The 22300-nt window shown below is 36.4% G+C and overlaps 1 long non-coding RNA gene across 20 annotated transcripts in view; it reads right to left on the reverse strand.

The window, feature by feature from the left end:
• The window catches only part of LOC147355130 (uncharacterized), a 487872-nt gene extending 465854 nt beyond the window's left edge, over positions 1 to 22018 (reverse strand). For 2 of the 20 annotated variants that reach the window (XR_015144244.1, XR_015144238.1), the window contains exons 1-3: positions 21596 to 22014; positions 21147 to 21212; positions 19189 to 19260 (exon numbers count right to left, since the gene is read on the reverse strand). This is a non-coding gene — a long non-coding RNA (uncharacterized LOC147355130). Of the gene's footprint in view, positions 1 to 19188; positions 19261 to 21146; positions 21213 to 21326 lie in introns of all 20 variants that reach the window. The other 18 variants (XR_015144236.1, XR_015144252.1, XR_015144250.1 and 15 more) reach the window with 16 other exon arrangements.
• Positions 22019 to 22300: the final 282 nt, after the last annotated feature.

Genomic DNA, 22300 nt, shown 5'->3' on the forward strand with positions numbered 1-22300 from the left:
ATTCTCCAGGCAAGAATACTGGAGTGAATTGCCATTCCCTTCTCCAGGGGATCTTCCCACCTCAAGGATTGAACCTGGGTCTCCTGCACTGCACATGGACACTTCATTATCTGAGCCACCAGGAAACCCAATCTCAACAATAACATGATGCAAAGCACAATAAACTCCCACATCTCCCCTGAAATTCACTAATTTCCCTATGTGGAAGAGTGAGTGAGCTTCACAGGTACTTTACTAAAGTAGAAAAGTTACATTAACAATAATCCCTATCATATGTAGTGAGGTAGTAATGTGAATAACACAGAGTTTTGTTTATTCTTCTCAAAAATCTTTTCTTTTAGATATGTTTTATCATAATTTTTTATTAAAAGTATTTTCACCACTCCCATGAAACTCCAAAGAACTTGGATACTTTATTTGCTTGCTTGCACTTTAGTGGTATGCTCTCTAAAGTGGTTTTAGATAGATAGCTAAGTACTGGTACCAATGCTGTCCTTTTCAGTTCTATGATTATCGGAGACTACTTTGATGCACAGCACTTCCTTAAAAACTCCAGACATGAGTACTTCTTTACAAAGTCCAGACATGTACTTAACTGCCACCATTCTGTCTTTATCTGGGTGGTGGTTACATGGGTAGGTTCATTTTACAAAAAAATGCATTAAGCCTTTAAATAAGATTTTTGCACTTTTGTGTACTTATGTTAGTTTTTAGTAAATGACTGCCTAAAAAATTGTCCTTTGGCTCATAGCAAATTAATGAAAGTGTACTATAAATGGTAGGGAATGTCAATGAGTCAATGCACATTCCAATTTGATGGGCAATTATTTCCTGAAAAAGGCAAAATTTCACAACGAAAAAGAGGACAGAATACAGTTAGTGGGCTCAAGTTGCAAATAGGACATACTGCCAAAACTAAAAGCTGTTTCAAAACTGTATTCTCACAGTCAGTGTATTTTCAGTAAAAATCAATTTGGTTCCATCCAATCCTGAGTGACATGATATATATTTTTGTTGCTGCATTGATCTCCATTCAAATTCTTTATTATAATATGTGTACATGAGCATATTGTATTTATTTTTACCATATGGCCACTATTTGCCACAATTTTTCATGCTATTAAAAGTCATTAAATCAATGTAAAATGTGGCAGTTAGTTAAAAATTTTTTAAGTTCTACAGAAATTTCCCCTATTTCATAGCAGCAAGATCAAACACCATTATTATATTTAAGATGTCATTTTTTTAAAATTAAGATAAATAATACCTTATACTCTATTTAATAAATTTAATTCATTGTTATAAAATCTTAAATCATTATAATTTTATATACTTATTATATATCAAACATGTAGGAATAAGATCCTAAAGAAATGGATCTTAGTCTGCCCCTCAAGAATATAATATTGTTTAAGGAATCTGCTTATTTAAAATGTAAAAGATTTTTAATGTTATAACATGTTCAATTTTTAAATATTTCCATTACACTAAGAAAATTTAAGGCCTTTAATATGGCCCCTGAGATCTTAATTTGATCACCTGCTAGGTTTTACTTTACTTCATCTTCCACACTGTGCTCTAGCCACACAAGCATCCTTGATTATACTGGCCCATGAGAAGCATGCTTCCTTCTCAGGTTCTTTGCTTTATTTTCCGTAGAAAATCCAGTTCCCTCAGACACTGATGTGTCTTATTCTGTCACATCTTTCAGGTCTCTACCCCAGTGATCCTTGAGCAGAAAGGTGTGTCCTGAAAGCCATATATGCAATACCAGTCTCCATGCCCCCCAGTCTGCTCCTGGTGCCCTGTCTCACTTTTCTTTATAGCAGATACTGCTATTTGACATTGTGTATTTTTGTTTATGTGTTTGTCAGTCTCCTTGTTCTGTTCTTCCAGGAGAGCAGGGAAATTGTTTACTATTATCCAAGCCAGGCTCCAGCAATATGTGAACCGTGAACTTCCTGATGTTCAAGTTGGTTTTAGAAAAGGCAGAGGAACCAGAGACCAAATTGCCAACATCCACTGGATCATCAAAAAAGCAAGAGAGTTCCAGAAAAACATCTATTTCTGCTTTATTGACTATGCCAAAGCCTTTGACTGTGTGGATCACAATAAACTGTGGAAAATTCTGAAAGAGATGGGAATACCAGACCACCTGACCTGCCTTTTCAGAAACCTATATGCAGGTTAGGAAGCAACAGTTAGAACTGGACATGGAACAACAGACTGGTTCCAAATAGGAAAAGGAGTTCATCAAGGCTGTATATTGTCACCCTGCTTATTTAACTTATATGCAGAGTACATCATGAGAAACGCTGGACTGGAAGAAACACAAGCTGGAATCAGGATTGCCGGGAGAAATATCAATAATCTCAGATATGCAGATGACACCACCCTTATGGCAGAAAGTGAAGAGGAACTAAAAAGTCTCTTGATGAAAGTGAAAGTGGAGAGTGAAAAAATTGGCTTAAAGCTCAACATTCAGAAAACGAAGATCATGGCATCCGGTCCCATCACTTCATGGGAAATAGATGGGGAAACAGTGGAAACAGTGTCAGACTTTATTTTTCTGGGCTCCAAAATCACTGCAGATGGTCAATGCATCCATGAAATTAAAAGACACTTAATCCTTGGAAGGCAAGTTATGACCAACCTAGATAGCATATTCAAAAGCAGAGACATTACTTTGCCAACAAAGGTCTGTCTAGTCAAGGCTATGGTTTTTCCTGTGGTCATGTATGGATGTGAGAGTTGGACTGTGAAGAAGGCTGAGCGCTGAAGAATTGATGCTTTTGAACTGTGGTGTTGGAGAAGACTCTTGAGAGTCCCTTGGACTGCAAGGAGATCCAACCAGTCCATTCTGAAGGAGATCAGCCCTGGGATTTCTTTGGAGGGAATGATGCTGAAGCTGAAACTCCAGTACTTTGGCCACCTCATGTGAAGAGTTGACTCACTGAAAAAGACTCTGATGCTGGGAGTGATTGGGGGCAAGAGGAGAAGGGGATGACAGAGGATGAGATGGCTGGATGGCATCACTGACTCAATGTACGTGAGTCTGAGTGAGCTCTGGGAGTTGGTGATGGACAGGGAGGCCCGGAGTGCTGCGATTCATGGGGTTGCGAAGAGTCAGACACGACTGAGCAACTGAACTGAACTGATACTACAGTACCTAGAATGTGAGTCATTATTTTTTAAATGAATGAATCCATTTGCATATAATTATGATAATTACAGGTTTACAAAGTTGTCCTCTGGTATCAGAGGCTATTTATAGGCTACTACTAGAATAACTTAGAGTTATGACTCATGTTGGGCTCAGGAAACAACAGCAAGACTCCAAGGAACTTTAGGGTTGCAAACTAGCCTTTCTAGAACATCCTTATACACATTAAAGTCACTTGACTTATTCTATTATCCACTGATACATAATTAACAAGCTAGCCAACTCCATGGTAAGCATTTACCTTGATTGATCTCTAGCACCTGTTCAGTTGATTTCCCACTCAAACACAATCAATATTTGCCTCTCCCACCTTAAATTGAAATTGGTTTATACCAACCGAATTTGTAAACACCATGTCTCTTGTATCTTCCTGAATTATCACCTTCCCAGGCTTTCATTCTAAATAGACTGTTGATTCATGCTAATGAAAAACCCCAGTTAGGTAATAAAAATCTTGATAGCTTTGTCTTCATCATCTCCTTGAGACCCACTTATTTGCAGATTGTTCTTTAATCAAAATCTTGAACATTTAACACTCTATTCCTCTTGTGTTTATAAGCTAATTTTTTTTTTATTTAAAAGTACTGACATTTTGTATACTGAGCTCACTAAAATCATTCATTATTTAAATACACCAATTTTACACTATATACTGCCCCACACTTCATGTCCCTATTTTCTACAGGCATCAAGAGAAACTACAAGAAAAGCTTACTCTTCATGGGCCTGCTTGGGCAACCTCTAATTTGTATCATTTACTTTAGGGTCCCAACTCTGGAGATGTTTTTTAATACCCTTCACAGTGTATTTCATATTGGATTCATTTCTTGTAATGCTGGGTCCTGAGGAACAGAACCATACAATGACAAGTTATAGAAAATAAAACAGTCTCTTTCCATACTCATCCCAAATCCTTCTAGCCTATCTGCTTGTCATGTAAATTATGCAAAGTTACATGCTAAATTTTCTACGTTTACATGGAGCTAGCATGCATATATGTTACCAAATTTCAACAAAGTAGAACAATATGAAGAGGCATCTGCTCTCAGAACAGATCTTGTCAGAGTGGCAGCTGTAGTAGAATCATGGTAACTGGTGTCTAGCACATGGCCTCTTTAGCATCTTTGCATGCCTGCTTCAGTTGTGTCTAACTTTGCAATCCTATAAATGGTAGCCCTCTAGGCTCCTCTGTCCATGGGATTCTCCAAGCAAGAATACTGGAGTGGGTTGCCATTTACTCCTCCAGGGGATGTTCCCAACCCAGGGATGGAACCCATGTATCCTATGGCTAACACATTGCAGGTGGATTCTTTTATGGGTGAGCCACCAGGGAAGCCTTTAACATTTTTGAAAATGGTGTATAGTGTTTCTCCTGGGTCATCTGGTTCCTGACTATATGGCATAGAAATTTGGTCTGTAGCTTCCCAGAAAAATTTTAAAATAACTACCATCCTACAAAATCCAGATGTGTTTAAATCAGCTAAAGGGGATTCTGTTATGTGTAACTAAGAACCATGAAAGAAACACAAGTACTCTTAAATAATTTTACTGATCATCCCCTCTCAAATCTGTCTTCATTTTAATTCTACATGCATAGAAGTTAAAAAGTGTTTTGAAACTGACTTCCTATATGCAGCTTTTTGAGGGTAATTCTTAATACTTTCTTAGATTTTGCCTAAAATTACTTGCATAGCTAATTGACTGATTGTGTTAGAATTATATGTATACAAATTATTAACTTTAAATTATTAATGAAAGTTTTTATTTGTTAGCATCCATTCAGATCTGAGGAATTATGAGAGACCCTCTATTGATGGTGAAATCTTAAATATTTCAAGTAATTAACAGTTTAACTTAATTTCCAATATTCTTTCATTCTCCAACTGATGTCTTATTAATGTTAAAGCTTTTTCCTATACCTTGTGGCTCAGATGGTAAAGAACCTGCCTGCAACATGGGAGACTCAGATTCAATCCCTGCATCAGAAAATCCCTAGGAGAAGGGAATGGGAACCCACTCCAGTCTTCTTGCTTGGGAAAACCCATGGACAGAAGATCCTGGCAGGCTACAGTCCATAGGGTCAGAAAGAATCTGAGTATATAAATTATCTTATTATATTTATCTTATAAATATAAATATCTTATAAATCTTATAAATTATCTTATATATTTATATATAAATATAAAAGATATCTGAGTATATAAATTATCTTACAATTTCTCTGCTTGGTGCCCATGTTCTTTGTTCTCATTCTGGCCATCCTAATTTCCAAGGTATTCATGATACAGATTATCTTTGCTTTGATCTTTGTATTTCTTAACTTCATTTATTATTTCTACAAACATAAAGGCATTTCATAAACCACTGTTTACAAGGTACTGTGCATACTATTTATATTTGCAATTCATATTTAATTCCATCTAAAGAGTCTTTCCTTCACCAATTTGCTGAACATTTTAGTATGAGTTGTAATTCTACTATAAGACCCCGCATAAAATTTAGCTTATGAGAGTAAGCTAAATTCTGTATCTGACACAAATTGTCTTTACCACTGTACCCTCGATGTGAAGAATACAGTAAGAACTCAAACATTTGTCTCAACTACATTGCTATTTCATTTTGAAAAGGATGAATTCATTTACTTTCTCTTCTATGCATGGTCGCTGCATCAGTGGGTTCTTGTTTTAGATTCGTCCCACAAGATAATCTCATTAAATTGCATTGAGAGATCAGTTTTTAATTTTTAAGTTGCATTTGTGAATTAAAACAAAAACAACCTGAGTAACAACTATAGTTGGGCTTAGCCTTTTCTAAGAGCTATGGAGGTGGTAGGCAGAACATAAGAGAATAATATCAGGGCATAACATTTTCATGAGACACCACATTAGCAAATCTCACCCACATACATTATAATTTTTTACAAAGGTGATGTGCATTTGTAAAGACAAAAACTGGAAATACTAGAATTCATTTTTCTAAGGAAAAATAACATTAAATGAGTACCAACTATATACAGGTTTAACAATGGACACTGAGCTTATGTTCAACAATAACAACAAAGACAGGATTCTACAGTCACAGAACTCAGTGTCATTGGAGACAGACTATCAAACATCAGAGAGATAAAACAAGCGCTATAAAAATATGATGCTAAGAGAACATACAATAAAGAAATAGAAATTAGTTTGAAAGTTCAGGGAAGGCTTTTTTCAGAGAAAATAAAAACTAAGAAGAGGCTACCAAACTTGAGGAGGAAGAAATTTTTCAGGAAAGTGTCCAGTCCAGTGGAGAGTGAGACTTACAATACTGGAGGAAGTGAAGTAACAGAGCAGCACTTAGAAAAGGGAAATCAGTGAGAGACGCGTCTAAATAGGTAAGCAGAATTCAGGTCATGAAAACCTTGCTGTCTCTAGAAAGGATTTTGGTTGTCATCTTAGGAATAACAAAGTTATTGAAGAATTTTCAGCATGGACATGACACAGGTGGAAATGTTTGAAATGGACACTTTAGTGTGTACTGCTGGAAAGGAGATTAAAGGGTTAAAGAGTTAATGCTTGAAAAATGGAGTGTGTGCATTTGTGTAAAATTTAACAGTTTCTGAGATATATTTCTGCAGTTCTAATTCCCAACCAATGCTCTTGCCTCTAAACTAGGAAACATTTGGTTGAATTATAGTTTATTTATGAAATACTCTTATTACTTCCATTTGTTTTATTGTAACTGCATACAACAAGTAAAAAGCTCTGATTTAAGAACTCATTCTCCCATTTCTTTCGATTAATTAATGAAGCATTTATATTAACTTGACATTTTGGATGCTTACTTTATTACTCACATATCCCTGTGTTAATATGTCATTTTAACATCTGAAATAAATTTTGAAATTTAAGTCAAATTATAGCTTATGTAATTAAAGGTATAGATTTTAGAATAAAATATTATCCTATAGATGTGTTCTCATTAATATTATGGGTACAAATGCTTTTAATGAGTAGAATTAGGCACAGAGGTACAATTTAAAAAACTTCTTTTATTTTATATATCATTTAGTAGTTTCTAAGTGAGTCACTACTTGAAATATATTGTAGCACATGAATTTCATAGTTCCTAGTTTGATTAGGCACAGAAAGTCAGCTTAGAATAAACTTTCTTCAATTATGCCAAAGTGGGTCCACTCACTGGAAATTTGGAACCCCACTCTGTAACAAACAATGTCTATTTTTATACAGGAAAACTGATGGGACTTTGAATTCAACCTATGCTGTATTTCAGGAACCTACATGGGAAAATTATGAATGAGATTTTCAAGGACTTAAGTCCTGCATCTAAAAGAAAGAAAAAAATTTCCCGTCTCCTGACCCTGAGTTTACTTGAGTTTAAACACCTAGAAGCTGCCCTTTTCTTCTTTGAGCCTCCACAGTATTGGATCAATGAGGTCATGAGTCTTGGGCTCCTCATATCCTGATCAACCAAAGTCTTGCTTTCAACACTGATATCAATAGTCATATGGGTCACGGTTTTTCAGTTTCAGAGACTACTCTTTATAAGATGATTTTATATGGGATGTTATAGAAATTGGCATCTTCTAGATGGCCATAAAACCTGGTCAAAAGAACTCTGAAAAATTCCCAACACACACTTGAACCACCTGAGGAAAAACGCCTCTGGTATTGCACTCAACATTCTCCCCGACACGCCTTCCTCATGTGGATACGGAAGTGAACTAACTTCAAGTTAATTATTTTCTAGTATTGCCCTATAAAATATTTTCATTTCAGAAATGGCTTGCTTCATCATGCTCCCTTAGCTGATCCTGACTCCAGACATCAGACTTCTGTATAAACAGCTATTCAACTGCCTTCTTAGTTCCAGTGGCTTTTGATGCCATTGGTTTTTCTATGTAGATGATTATATCACTTGCAAATAATGACACTTCAATCTAACACTTCAATCTAAACCTGGCTAACCTTGCACTCTACTTTTTGTATCTTGTACCTTTATCTCTCCACATTTCTGTCATCTCTTTCTCCCTTCCTCCCTTCCATCCTCCTATAAGACATCCAGTACTAAGTTAAAGAACATCTATGCTAACGAGAATCTCTCTCTTCTTGTTCTTAAATGAAATGTGTCTTTATAGGCATTGGTACATAACTTTTGCCATATTAGGAAAGTTTCCTTCTTTATGTCATTGTTTTTAAAGTATTGATCTTGATCAAATGCTTTATTTACAACTGATATATGTGATTTCTCCTTTATGAATGGTAAACTATAATGTCAACATTTTAATATTGAATTGGCAAAGATTTGGGGTATGATAACTCATATGATTTGATGGATTAGCTTTATTACACTGTTGGGTTCAATTAAGTATTGTTTTATCTGGGTGTTTCTCATTTGTATTCATAAGAGAAACATATCTATAATGTTTTTTGTATGTCTATCTGGTTTGAGATTGTACTAACTTTTTAGAGTAAACAGTTACCTTTATCTTTTTCCCTTTTTCTGCAAAATGTGAAAACATCCTCATAATCCAGAAGTTCCTAGAATTTGCTCTTTATCTGACAAACTTAAATTTTTATATAATGTGCTTATTCTATAGTTTCCTTTAACTAGAGAGTTTGGCATTCTGTAAGTTGATTTACTACAGGATGTTCAAGTTTATTACATTAAGTTTATTATCGTTATTTCTCAAATAGTTGCTCTCCTCTTGGTATTCTATGTCTAAATAATGGCAATTCTATTTATATTCCTCCAATTTCTTAGCATTTATCTTGTTGTCTTTAAATTTTTCTCAATGATTTTTGAGTTCACCTCACTCTTAACTGTTTCTAAGCGGCATTTTATCTTATCTATCGTTAGCAAAATACCAACTTTACCTTTTCTGTTTAATTGTGAATATCCTTCGATAAACAAACATTTATAAAATTTATTATAATTAAATTCTTATCCTGCTTCTTCCAAAAATTCAGCATCACTTGTTATATTTGTTATGTTTATTTATAGTGGGTTTACTTCTTGGATATTATTTTTTCCTGTGAGTTCATATTCCCCTAGTGGTAACACCTAACCTTTTTGGTAATTGCAATTTAGGAGGGAGGTCCTAGTTGAGTCCTTCCTGGTAAACTAAGAGATAGAGAGGGGTAAGCCCCAGGTTCTAGAATCTCAGGAACCTACCTTTGACCAATGCCCCATCTTATAATTCTGCCTATAACCTCTCTTTTTGTACTCATTTTCTCCTTATATCCTGAATTACCAGGTCCAGGTTAAGTTTCTGAATCAAAGAGAACCAAGGTTACAATAATTTCTACAGGAGAAGTGAGCTTCTTTTTCACTTAATAGTCAAATGGGAGTCATCGAGAGCTAGCAAAGATATTTCTTAACCACAAAGTCACTCAAAGTCTAAGTAAAAAAAGTGATCCTAGGTCCAAGTTAACTCCTACATGTGTTGTCATGTTTATGCTGGCAAGAAATGGGGACATAAAGAGGGCATTTTTCTTTATAAAAACAGAAGCTATACATTGTAAAGACAATTTCCTCTTATATTCCATTCACCAGAACTCTATCACATGGACATATCCAGTTTCAAGGAAGCCAGGAAACACAGTATCTATTTGGTCAGAATTGTGCCCTGCTACTTCTCAGGTGGCTCTATTATTACAGGGAAGAAAGTCTGAATAGATTCTAGAAGATAATTAGCAATCTTGGAGTCAGACACGACTGAGCGACTTCACTTTCACTTTTCACTTTCATGCATTGGAGAAGGAAATGGCACCCCACTCCAGTGTTCTTGCCTGGAGAATCCCAGGGACAGGGGACCCTGGTAGGCTGCCGTCTATGGGGTCACACAGAGTCGGACACGACTGAAGTGACTTAGCATTATGTAAGAAAAATTACTTAGAAAAAGAATTCAGAAAAAAAAAAACAACAACAACTTTGTATTTAAGTAGCATATCATCACTCCTTCAGATTCGGAGAAGGCAGACATGGAGCAATGAACGTCCCCTCTGTTTTCCAACACTTGTTCCACTAGCAATTCAGACCATCGGGCTTATTCTTAGGACACAACTGCAGAGTTCTGTGATGATGGGCATCACTGGAATTGCCAAGATAATGTGGTTCTAAGATCAGAATTTTAAAACTCTCTCCCGTTTTAGTCTCCTGCTGGATTTCACATTTCTTCCATGACGTTGTTAACCTGCATGTCATTAGCCCTCTGGTTGCCCTGACCCCTTTTCCTCTCTCCCTCACACACACATCACTTCAGTTCAGTTACTCAGTAGTGTCCGACCCTTTGCGAACCCATGAATCACAGCACATCAGGCCTCCCTGTCCATCACCAACTCCTGGAGTTCACTCAAACTCATGTCCATCGAGCTGGTGATGCCATCCAGCCATCTCATCCTCTGTCCTCTGAACTGCTTTTTTGCATCTCTTTTCCATGGGAATGGTCTTGATCCCTGCCTCCTGTACAATGTCATGAACCTCTGTCCATGGTTCATCAGGCACTCTATCAGATCTAGTCCCTTAAATCTATTTCTCACTTCCACTGTATAATCATAAGGGATTTGATTTAGGCCATACCTGAATGGTCTAGTGGTTTTCCCCACTTTCTTCAATTTAAGTCTGAATTTGGCAATAAGGAGTTCATGATCTGAGCCACAGTCAGCTCCTGGTCTTGTTTTTGCTGACTGTATAAAGCTTCTCCATCTTTGGCTGCAAAGAATATAGTCAATCTGATTTCAGTGTTGACCATCTGGTGATGTCCATGTGTAGAGTCTTCTCTTGTGTTGTTGGAAGAGAGTGTTTGTTATGACCTATGTGTTCTCTTGGCAAAACTCTATTAGCCTTTGCCCTGCTTCATTCCGTACTCCAAGGCCAAATTTGCGTGTTACTCCAGGTGTTTCTTGACTTCCTACTTTTGCATTCCAGTCCCCTATAATGAAAAGGACATCTATTTTGAGTGTTAGTTCTAAAAGGTCTTGTAGGTCTTCATGCTACTGCTGCTAAGTCACTTCAGTCGTGTCCGACTCTGTGTGACCCCAGAGATGGCAGCCCACCAGGCTCCCCCATCCCTGGGATTCTCCAGGCAAGAACACTGGAGTGGGTTGCCATTTCCTTCTCCAATGCATGAAAGTGAGAAGTGAAAGTGAAGTTGCTCAGTTGTGTCTGACTCTTCACGACTCCATGGACTGCAGCCTACCAGGCTCCTCCGTCCATGGGATTTTCCAGGCAAGAGTACTGGAGTGGGGTGCCATTGCCTTCTCCAGTAGGTCTTCATAGAACCATTCAAATTCAGCTTCTTCAGCATTACTGGTTGGGTGTAGGCTTGGGTTACTGTGGTATTTAATGGTTTGCCTTGGAAACTAACAGAGATCATTCTGTCGTTTTTGAGATTGCATCCAAGTACTGCATTTTGGACTCTTTTGTTGACCATGATGGCTACTCCATTTCTTCTAAGGGATTCCTGCCCACAGTAGTAGATACACACATATACACAAATACACACACTTATACACACTCACACACACACTGACACTTATTCACATCCCACTTCATGTTAGCCTTTGAACTCACAGAAGTCTCATTTTTCAGTATTAATCCTTCAATCTATGCTCATCTATTGCTTTGTAATTTTTCTAGAGTGGATTACATGAGAGAAACCCAAAAGAATGTCATAGTTACCATTTTTCAGGTATCAGAAGCCTGCTAATTCATTTGCCTAATATTTCAAGTTCTAAAAAACTAAGAATATCTTTATACATACTGCAAAGTACTTCAAAATTTGCAGAAAGTTAAACATTTTGTTCATAATCTTTCAGTAACTTCTGAAAGCTTATTTTATCTCCAACCAAATGAATTGTCTTGACATTTTATTGACATAATCATAAAAAGAAATATTCTATTAGATAAGTGGTGAGTCATGTTAAAAAGAATAATTGACTATAATTTTGCCTTTAATTAAATAAATAAAAGTTTGGTTTAGCCATATTTTGAAAAAAAATTCTAACACTTAATATACTGAAATTAAAGTTTTAAAGATATGATTAAGTTCATTATAATAGAGTGACAGTAAGACCAAAGGAAAGATTATTCCTCAAACACAGTCACAATGTTAATAGAACAGTTCTTAAGACTTTGAAAATTATACTCATTTTAAACAATAATTAGAAGGTGATTTTCTCCCTTATTTTCTTACAATTTTTCTCTCCATCTTTCTGATGGATTTTTTTGCAAACTTGAACAAAATTTCTTTACTCAAGCTTATCACAGTTTTATCTTAATATATTAAGTAATACCCAAATAATCTAGTTTCAATTTAAAGTGTTAAATCTCTAGAGGCTGATGGAAGCCCATAGCTCTCATCAGAAATGGAACTTTAAAACTAGAAATCTAATGAGCTTGCTCTATCGTGTGTGTGTGTGTTAACTCTCCTTCTTCCAGGTTAAATAATTTAGGCTGCTCTAAATATCTCCCCAGGCCCTCCTGAAGAGTCAAATCATCAGACCAAAGAAGATCAAGGTGTTCTCTATTGTACATTTTACCTTCTCTTCCCCTACATCATTTTCCTATGGATCCTAGGCTGAATGGGTGCTGAAAATTCATAGATTATTTGTAGGCATACCTGCTCCATGCTAATTTAAATAACTATAGGCTTACTGTCTGATAGTTTTGGCTTTAGGTACAGATATACATAATTTCCTACTAATATTTGTCCTTCTCTTTAATAACAGAGCTGGGCATAGTGAGACACAACAACTGTCAGCCTCTTTTGCTGCTTATTATACATGTAAGTATTTATTTTCTCACCAAAGGATATGAGAAGTGATGTCCACCTCGAGGACATGGCTTCAGAGGAAGGTATCTGTCTTTTCCCCTACTCTCCCTCTATATGCAGTGGACTGGAGATGGTACAAAATAGTTGTCTATTAAATAGTTAACGTAGAGATGTGAGTCTCCCAACTAACTCTGGATATACTATTCTGTTCTTTTATGTGAAAGATGAATAAACTTCTCCATTGTTTTTGCTACTGTGGCTTGAGGTCTCTTTACTACAGCTAGTTGTCTGAACACTAGCTAATATATCCTGAAATCTAAGTCAGATATCCTTGGTGTTGGGACTGTGATAATGAAAGTATTAGTTATTCAGTCATGTCTGACTCTTTTCAATCCCATGGACTGTAGTTCACCAGACTTCTCTGTCCATGGGATTCTCCAGGCAACAATACTGGAGTGAGTTGCCATTCCCTTCTCCAGGTGGGACTATGCCTAAACTTGATGTAACAAAAGACTGCTTTATTTTGCAACTTCTCCCTTTAACACTACCACTGCCAACTACTGCATTCCTTTAGAAAATGGATACCCAACCATATAGGAACAAGGGAGGGATTTTGTTGCTTGGTAACTGAGATATTAAGGATCGTTCTAACAGCAAAACAAACTAAGTTTAGTCGCTTAGTCATGTTGGACCCTTGCGACCTCATGGACTACCTTCTCCAATGCACGAAAGTGAAAAGTGAAAGTGAAGTCGCTCAGTCGTGTCGGACTCTTCCAACCCCATGGACTGCAGCCTACCAGGCTGCTCCGTCCATGGGATTTTCCAGGCAAGAGTACTGGAGTGGGTCGCTATTTTCTTCTCCAAAACCAACTAAAATCTGAAACAATTCTCACACCTTGGCATGGTGATGAAGTCACAAAAAGGAAACAAACTGATCAGCAAGTGTAAGAAACACAAGGGGAGGGAATAAGCAGTTTTTCCACAACAGATTTTAGGAAATGATTATTATAGATGAGAACTTATTCTAAGCTAGTTGCTTATTTCCATATTCTCATTTCCTGACACATAATATAAATGAGTATGGAGGGACCAAGAAACATTTACAGATACAAAGTGGTTCATAGTTAAAAATCACCTATTCTGTATTGATATATTTACTAGACTATGTCAAAAAATTTTGGCAGGAAATCAAATAATTAAAATTGTATATTCATATTTAAAACTAATGTGTACATGCTCAAAGATAAAATAACTTGAACACATTTACATAAAGAGAAAGAGCACCTGTAGGAGAAATGATAATATTGCTGTATAATCACTAAATACTTCTTTGGTAGAAAAGTATTTTTTCAAATATAATATCATAAATAATTATACTGTGCCTCAAGTGTATCTAAACCACCTCCCTACCTTTGGGGTCATAAAAGCTTATAATCCAGGATTATATCAATATATGGGAAAATACACTTTGACTTTGTCCTTTTTGAAGGATGATAAAAAAATAAAGTGACTAATACAGTTTCCCTGATTTTTTATGAATTAATTTGGCACAAAATCTGGTAAATAATTCTTATACAGAGGGAGCAATCAAGTGATAAATGCAAGTTCCAATACAATAACTTGCAATTAATTCTGACAGGGAGACCAGAGAAGGCTTCATGGATGATATGCCTTTTGATTTCAACTGCACATATGAGGAGGATTTCAACTAAGGGAGAGTCAAAGAAAAGGCAATTTTAGGTAAAAGAAATATCATGGAAGAGCATCAGATAAAAAATAAATTCAGACTTACACAAGAAGGGACTTAATTCAAAAAGACTAGTATAACAGGGAGAATGCTTCAACTATAAGATCTGCAGAAGCCTGCTAAATCAGAGAGAGTTCTTTAATATAAGGAGAAAAGAAGGCAAAGAAGATAAAGGTGTGAGGAGTGAGATGGGAAGGTATTAAGCCTGGACAGATGTGAAGTTTTTCTTTGCTGTCAGGTGATGCTCTGGAGGGACCATTAAGGACATAGGCAGTCAGATTTTTAGCTGTGATGAATCAGGAATGAGGGCAGAATATTAGAAATATTTGTTTAGAGAATAGTAGGCAGCTATTGAAAGCACTGGAAGAAGTACAAATTTGACGAGAGCTACCAATGGTACAAGGCAACAGAATCCAAACAAATTTACATGTAGGTAACAAAATGGGTATTTTCAAGTAAGAGAAATAGCCATTTGAATTTCTACAAGAAAAAAAAAAACCTCTGCCTATCTATAAATTGCCTGTAATTTATGAGTAATAGCAAAAACAGCCCAAGACAATAAACAGGGCTCAGGGTATAACACAGGAAGACACGCCGTAATTTTCTAGCGAAATTTCTCTCTACAGACACCCATTCTTTCCTTGGATCAAAGATAATCTCAAGGAAAGATTCCTCTTGATCACAAAATAAGGCCAGTCTCACTAAATTTGGATTTATCATTTACATAGGTCCAGTAAGAATGGTAATTTCCTACAAAGGCATACTTCAGAGATATTGACAATTCTGTTCCAGACAACCACAATATAGTGAATATTCCAAAAGGCAAGTCACATGAGTGTTTTGGTTTCCCAGTGCATATAAATGTTATGGTTACACCATTTTGTAGTCTAGTATGCAAAAGCCTCTTGATGAAAGTGAAAGTGAAGAGTGAAAACTTGGCTTAAAGCTCAACATTCAGAAAACGAAGATCATGGCATCCGGTCCCACCGCTTCATGGGAAATAGATGGGGAAACAGTGGAAACAGTGTCAGACTTTATTTTTCTGGGCTCCAAAATCACTACAGATGGTGACTGCAGCCATGAAATTAAGAGACGCTTACTCCTTGGAAGGAAAGTTATGACCAACTTAGATAGCATATTCAAAAGCAGAGACATTACTTTGCCAACAAAGGTCCATCTAGTCAAGGCTATGGTTTTTCCTGTGGTCATGTATGGATGTGAGAGTTGGACTGTGAAGAAGGCTGAGCACCGAAGAATTGATGCTTTTGATCTGTGGTGTTGGAGGAGACTCTTGAGAGTCCCATGGACTGCAAGGAGATCCAACCAGTCCATTCTGAAGGAGATCAGCCCTGGGATTTCTTTGGAAGGAATGATGCTAAAGCTGAAACTCCAGTACTTTGGCCACCTCATGTGAAGAGTTGACTCATTGGAAAAGACTCTGACGCTGGGAGGGATTGGAGGCAAGAGGAGAAGGGGACGACAGAGGATGAGATGGCTGGATGGCATCACTGACTGGATGGACATGAGTCTGAGTGAACTCCGGAAGTTGGTGATGGACAGGGAGGCCTGGTGTGCTGTGATTCATGGGGTCGCAAAGAGTCGGACACGACTGAGCAACTGATCTGATCTGATGCAATTGACTTCTGTCTAAAACCCAATGTGCCTGCTCCTGCTAAGTCCCTTCAGTCATGTCTGACTCTGTGCGACCCCATAGACGGCAGCCCACCAGGCTCCCCTGTCCCTGGGATTCTCCAGGCAAGAACACTGGAGTGGGTTGCCATTTCCTTCTCCAATGCACAAAAGTGAAAAGTGAAAGTGAAGTCGCTCAGTTGTGTCTGACTCTTCCGACCCAATGGACTGCAGCCTACCAGGCTCTTCCATCCATGGGATTTTCCAGGCAAAAGTACTGGAGTGGGTTGCCATTGCTTTCTCTGACAATGTGCCTACCTTAATCAAAAATACTTTATTCCCCCGTGGCTGATTTATGTCAATGTATGACAAAAACCACCACAATATTGTAAGGTAATTAACCTCTAATTAAAATAAATTCCTTAAAAATGCCAACCATTGTGAAGAGCTTTTAAAAGTCAGAATATTTTTGTAATATTAACAACTAAGATCATTGATCACTGTTACAATTACAGTGATAATGAAAAAGTTTGAAATAGTATAATTACCAAAATACGACACAGCCACAAAGTGAGCAAATGCAGTTAGAAAAATGACACTGACAGGCTTGTTCAATACAGGATCAACACGTACATTCAATATGTAAAAAGCAACACAACATCAGCAAAGCACAATAAAATGAGGTATACCTGTATAAGCCTTTTAAAGTTTGCTTTGCTGGAAGTTTTCATAAGAAATATCAAATCAAACTTTTAAAAGTCTCAAGGTTAGGAAGCCAAGCTAAGAATGTGCAGTCAGTTTTCACCTACAATATTGATAAATTTGGGTGAATTCTTCCTTTCCCTAGGTCTCAGAAATATCCAGGAAGTTATCTTCCTTATTTTACCTGTAACACTTGGGAACCCTGTAAGCTAGATGCCTAGTCAGTTTTCCCAAAAGGGCTCTGTAAGCACTAGCTCCATTTAAACAAACAAAAAACATCATTACCCGAAAATGATCTGCTCATTGTTCTCAAATGACATTCCAGTAAAAGCACAGTCTATATAACCAATGCTTCTAGTTATCTCTAGTTAATGAAGAATATAAATTCTCATTTAACCCTAACAAATAACTACTGGCATGAAAATAATATTCAATAAGAGTTTCTGAATTCTGGATGGTTGAACAGGGATAAAGAAGTAAATATTGACTTTCTATTTCCAAAGGCATTGTCTAAATTTGTCATGAGTATATATAATGTAAGAGAAAAGAGAAATGGTTTCTTATATTCAGAAAACAAAACACTAAATAGCAATACTTTAAAAATCATCTTCATTACTTAATTCAGTCCTATGTAATTAATTTTTATTATATTCAGTAGCAGGTTAGCAATCTCATGAATCCATCTGCTCTCTGCTAGCATTCCAGAAATCTTGACTCAATCCAATGGTATAATCTTGAAGGCATGTAAAGCAATGCCATCAGAACCTGAGCACAGAAGTCCCGGAGTCCCCAGCATAGTCCTTTTCCACAGAACTCTGAGACAGTCATCCTTTAACATGTAACATTCTGGCCTGTTTCTGATTTGCAAGCACTTTCAGTTACCAGAGTAAAACAAAAATCCTTCTATAAATGACAAACTAAAAATTTATATGGTTCACTTATCACTGATAATTTTCAGAAGTAGAATATCTGATGAGATTAAATTCTAAAAATAATGTAACTGACAAAGACACTTTTGAGGCATTCAAAACATAATAAAGGCAATCCAAAAAAGGGTTAAAATATCCATAACATAATGAACTCTATTTTCAAAGATAAGTTGAGAATATAATTTATAAATATGGATGAAATATTCTCTATAGAGAAATATCTTCAAATTTATACTAATTCTGAGATTTAATGTACCATAAACATGTATGGTTAGACTATGTAAAAATGTCAACACTTTCAAGAATAGAGATTAAGTCAGTAATAGGTCCTAAACATCTGTATGTTAACAAAACTCCAGAGATAAAAAATGTAACTTCCAAGTTGAAAACCACTGATCTAAAACATTCATCTAAAACATGAATTCAAATTAAAGGAGTAAAACTGAGTTATTAAAAACACTGAAAATATGAATTTTATTGTCTAATATGAGGCAAAGGCAGCACAAAGACTGACACACAGAAATGCATAGACACCGAGGCATTGATAATCTCTATATAGAGGTCATATGCTTTCTGAAACGCACCATTTTATCGTACAACTATCTAACACAGGGAATGCTAAGCACCACTTCTGATTTGAGAACATGCTCATTCAACTCACAGCATGTCAGATATCTAAATTGTTTGTAGTACCTCTTCTACAAGATGAAGGAACAATTCTTTTATTAACTTCCAGGGGGCCTCTGGAAAATCTCAAACACAGTTTTAGGTGCAAAAATGCATCATTTAGAATTTGTTTGCGGAAGGCAAACATCTCAAAAGTTGTAAGGAAATCTGAACACTTGATTAAAGAGGATCATAGATTAGTGAGAAAATACATGGCTATTAATCAAAGGATCCATAAAGATTTTAAAAGTAAACATAGGTGGTATATGATGTAAAGAATCTCAGTTCTTTTTAAGGTAAAAAGACATGGCTCTCTTTAATAATCAAGACCATGGTAAAGTCAACATAAAGCAGAATGAATGATCCCAATAAGACACAGAATTTCTGCCTTCTAGGCAGGTTACTCAGAAAGTAAAGAAAAAACTTTTTTAAAACTCTTAAGAACATATCAGTAATCCAAGAAATTTTCATTTTATTTTTTTCATGTACATAAAATCCTTAATTTTATTTTACATACCTTTCTAAGCAATGCTGGTTAGCTGGTTTCTTTTTTCCTTCATATTTAGTTTAATATAGAGAATTAATCACACTATGAAATAAAGAACAGTTTCAGAGAGAATTTAGAAGCCATGCTGATTCATAAAGGAAATTAAAATAGAAAAACAAATTTCGGTTTTGAAACAGTATAATATTTGAACTAAAGGTATTTTTATAAAGAAACCAATGAAACTTTAGCCAACTGAAATAAAATTCTCTTTCTGCAAATTTTGTACAAGTTTCTATATACATCTTGGAACAAGCAGTCATTTTACTTTAGGACAAAACTACTGTTTTCCTTAACAGGCACATATTCTCTACCTCTTGCATACTAAAGCAGTCCCTTTCTGCCATTGTTTTTCCCCACATCTGATTTACATATGTTGATTACAACTTATAACTGCAGTAACTTCTATTTCACAGAGAAAACTATTCAGGTAGATAATTATGAACCTTCACACACAGTATTTTCTTTACAAGTTTTTATAGCCATTATAGTACAATCTCTTAATTTGGTAAAAAAAATGAACATATTCATCAACAGATTCAGAATATATATATCCTATATGTACTATTAAAATAAGAGGCAAAAAATTAAATAGCTGATACATTCCAGTTAGTTTTTACAAAACACTTTTGATACTATTGGAGTTTAGTTTTCTTATTCTCGGGGAATCACAGAAAGATCTCATTATGTGTTTATCACTAAGCCAATAAACATATCCCTCCTTTAATTAAAAAAAATTACATAAAATAGTTTGGTAGTACCATTTGAGGGTAATAAAATATTCATGTATAATATACATTTGTACATATATAGATAGATGCACATTTATAAACATCCAGATATAAACAAAGAGTCTTTCAATTTTTTTAGTATAATTTCAAGTTTTTAGTTTTAGCCATGGGTCAAGCATAAACAGAAAAACTAATCTCACTGTTTTACATAAAGGCTCCAGCTTCCTTCTCTGCTCCACCCATTCATTTTTATCGATTGTGTTTTTAAGCAGATGGGATAAGTTAAGGTGACTTAGGCAATATGGGGGCTATAGTGTCCACCCCAGTACTGGAGGATATCTTTAAGATTCCTTTTGCCTTGATGTATAATCTTATTAAGTCTGTGGGTTCAATTTTGGGTGAAGAACTGTGAAGAGAAAAGCAACAGCTTGGGAAATTTCAAAGTCTTTCTACGAGGATAAAAAATTCAGCATGTTTCTAATTAGCTTTTTATGCCACAGGTAAGTCCTTTTGAGGTTCCCAAGCATTTCAAAAGCTTATATGATAGGGAGGGGGCATGACACTTGAGTACCTTTTATGAGTTGAGGGACCCAGAAAAAAAGTCTGGAAGTGTGGATAGACTGGGTAGAGAAAGCAGTAGGGTTTTGAAGGAAGTGAATTAAGATTTCAAGGGAAGGTCAAAGTGTGAAATGTGAAAAGGAGAAAGCAGGAGTAGAGATGACTGTTAAGAGAGGTCTTGATGGATCAGTCTGAAGATATGCCAAGTTACCAAGAGGTGGAGGAAGTTCCTAATGACTTTTAATAAAATGTTGCTCTCTTTGAATATATTGAATTGAATTAGGGCTATAATGGTGATGAAAGTATTTGGAGGGTGCCAAGAGACCAAATTAACTCATGGTGTTAGATAATTAAGTCAGAAATAATATCTTGAAGGAGCTAGAGAGAAACTCCTTTCAAACTTCGTAGAATCCCCATCTCAGGAGCCAAAGCAGCTCACCCCTCATCCCCAAACCCAATCCTTAATCCAAGAGCTGAGACAACACCCTTACTCAACTCTCATTATAGGAACACAGGAAAAACAGAACAGGCGTCAGAAGAGCCCAGAAAAAGCTTCTTTGCTTGAAAGACTCAAAGCACACAATTCTTTATGCTTTTCTACAAATAAGACACCCAGAGTACTGAATTGGAAATGTGACTCACCACCACAAACCCCGATTTTCCGAAGCAGGAACAGGCACAAAGGGTCCAAGAAGCTGGCATAAATACCTGTGAGAAGACAGTGAGGACCCAAGGGCAGTCAGTTCTCAATCCAAGTCTCAACACCAGAAAAAATACCAAACCAAACAAAACTGGAGAAAGTGATTTTTCTTTCAAATCTACCATTATAAGAGGACCAGCAGACCTGCAGAAGTCTCCACGGTCAGAAAGAACTGGCTTCTTCTTTATAGGGAGGAGTAAATAAGGCTAGACGGAGAAGGCAATGGCACCCCACTCCAGTACTCTTGCCTGGAAAATCCCATGGAAGGAGGAGCCTGGTAAGCTGCAGTCCATGGGGTCGCTAAGAGTCGGACACAACTAAGCGACTTTCCTTTCACGTTTCACTTTCATGCACTGGAGAAGGAAATGGCAACCCACTCCAGTGTTCTTGCCTTGAGAATCCCAGGGACCGGGGAGTCTGGTGGGCTGCGTCTATGGGGTCACACAGAGTCGGATACAACTGAAGTGACTTAGCAGCAGTAGCAGCAGCAAACAAGGCTAGAAAAACCAAGTGGGAGGAGTGGGATAAGCAGGTGGTATGACTTGTAATCAGGGAAGCTTATCTCTGCAGCCAGATGATTCTCATGGGGGGCCACTAAAGGAGGTTTTCTGTTTCAAGGCTTGTTTTCAGGGGCAAAGGCAGGTTCGGGGGTCTCTGAGGAAGAGAGAAACCTAACTAAATTTTGGTCAAGTTAAGGCAGGAGGGAATTATATCTAGATGGATCCGTCAATAACACAGTTCAGCTAGAAACTTAAGAAACAAAGAATGGGAAACTTGAGGGTCTGGGCCTGGCCTTGTCATAGGTAAACAAGTATATCATCCTCAACACTTATCTAATTCACCTGGGGGAAGATGGTTCTTTGCAGTAAACCATTTCCTTGAACTCAAAATGGTAAAAGTTTCTAAATCATCATAATTTTCAAGGAGCATAGGGTTTAGGTAAATTTCAAAAGTGTCAAAAGTATGAGGAATTATGAAAAGAGATATTGTATTCTGTTACTATTTTAAATATTTAAGTGGTGTCTATCTTCATAGTATGTCATTTACTATTTTTAAACCAATAAATTCTTATAAAATTAAAATAATTTGTAATGCT

The sequence above is a fragment of the Bos grunniens genome, chromosome 17 (genome assembly GCF_055505025.1).
Source record: "Bos grunniens cultivar Pamir isolate PY7600 chromosome 17, Bosgru_T2T1.0, whole genome shotgun sequence".
Taxonomy (NCBI): Eukaryota; Metazoa; Chordata; class Mammalia; order Artiodactyla; family Bovidae; genus Bos; species Bos grunniens.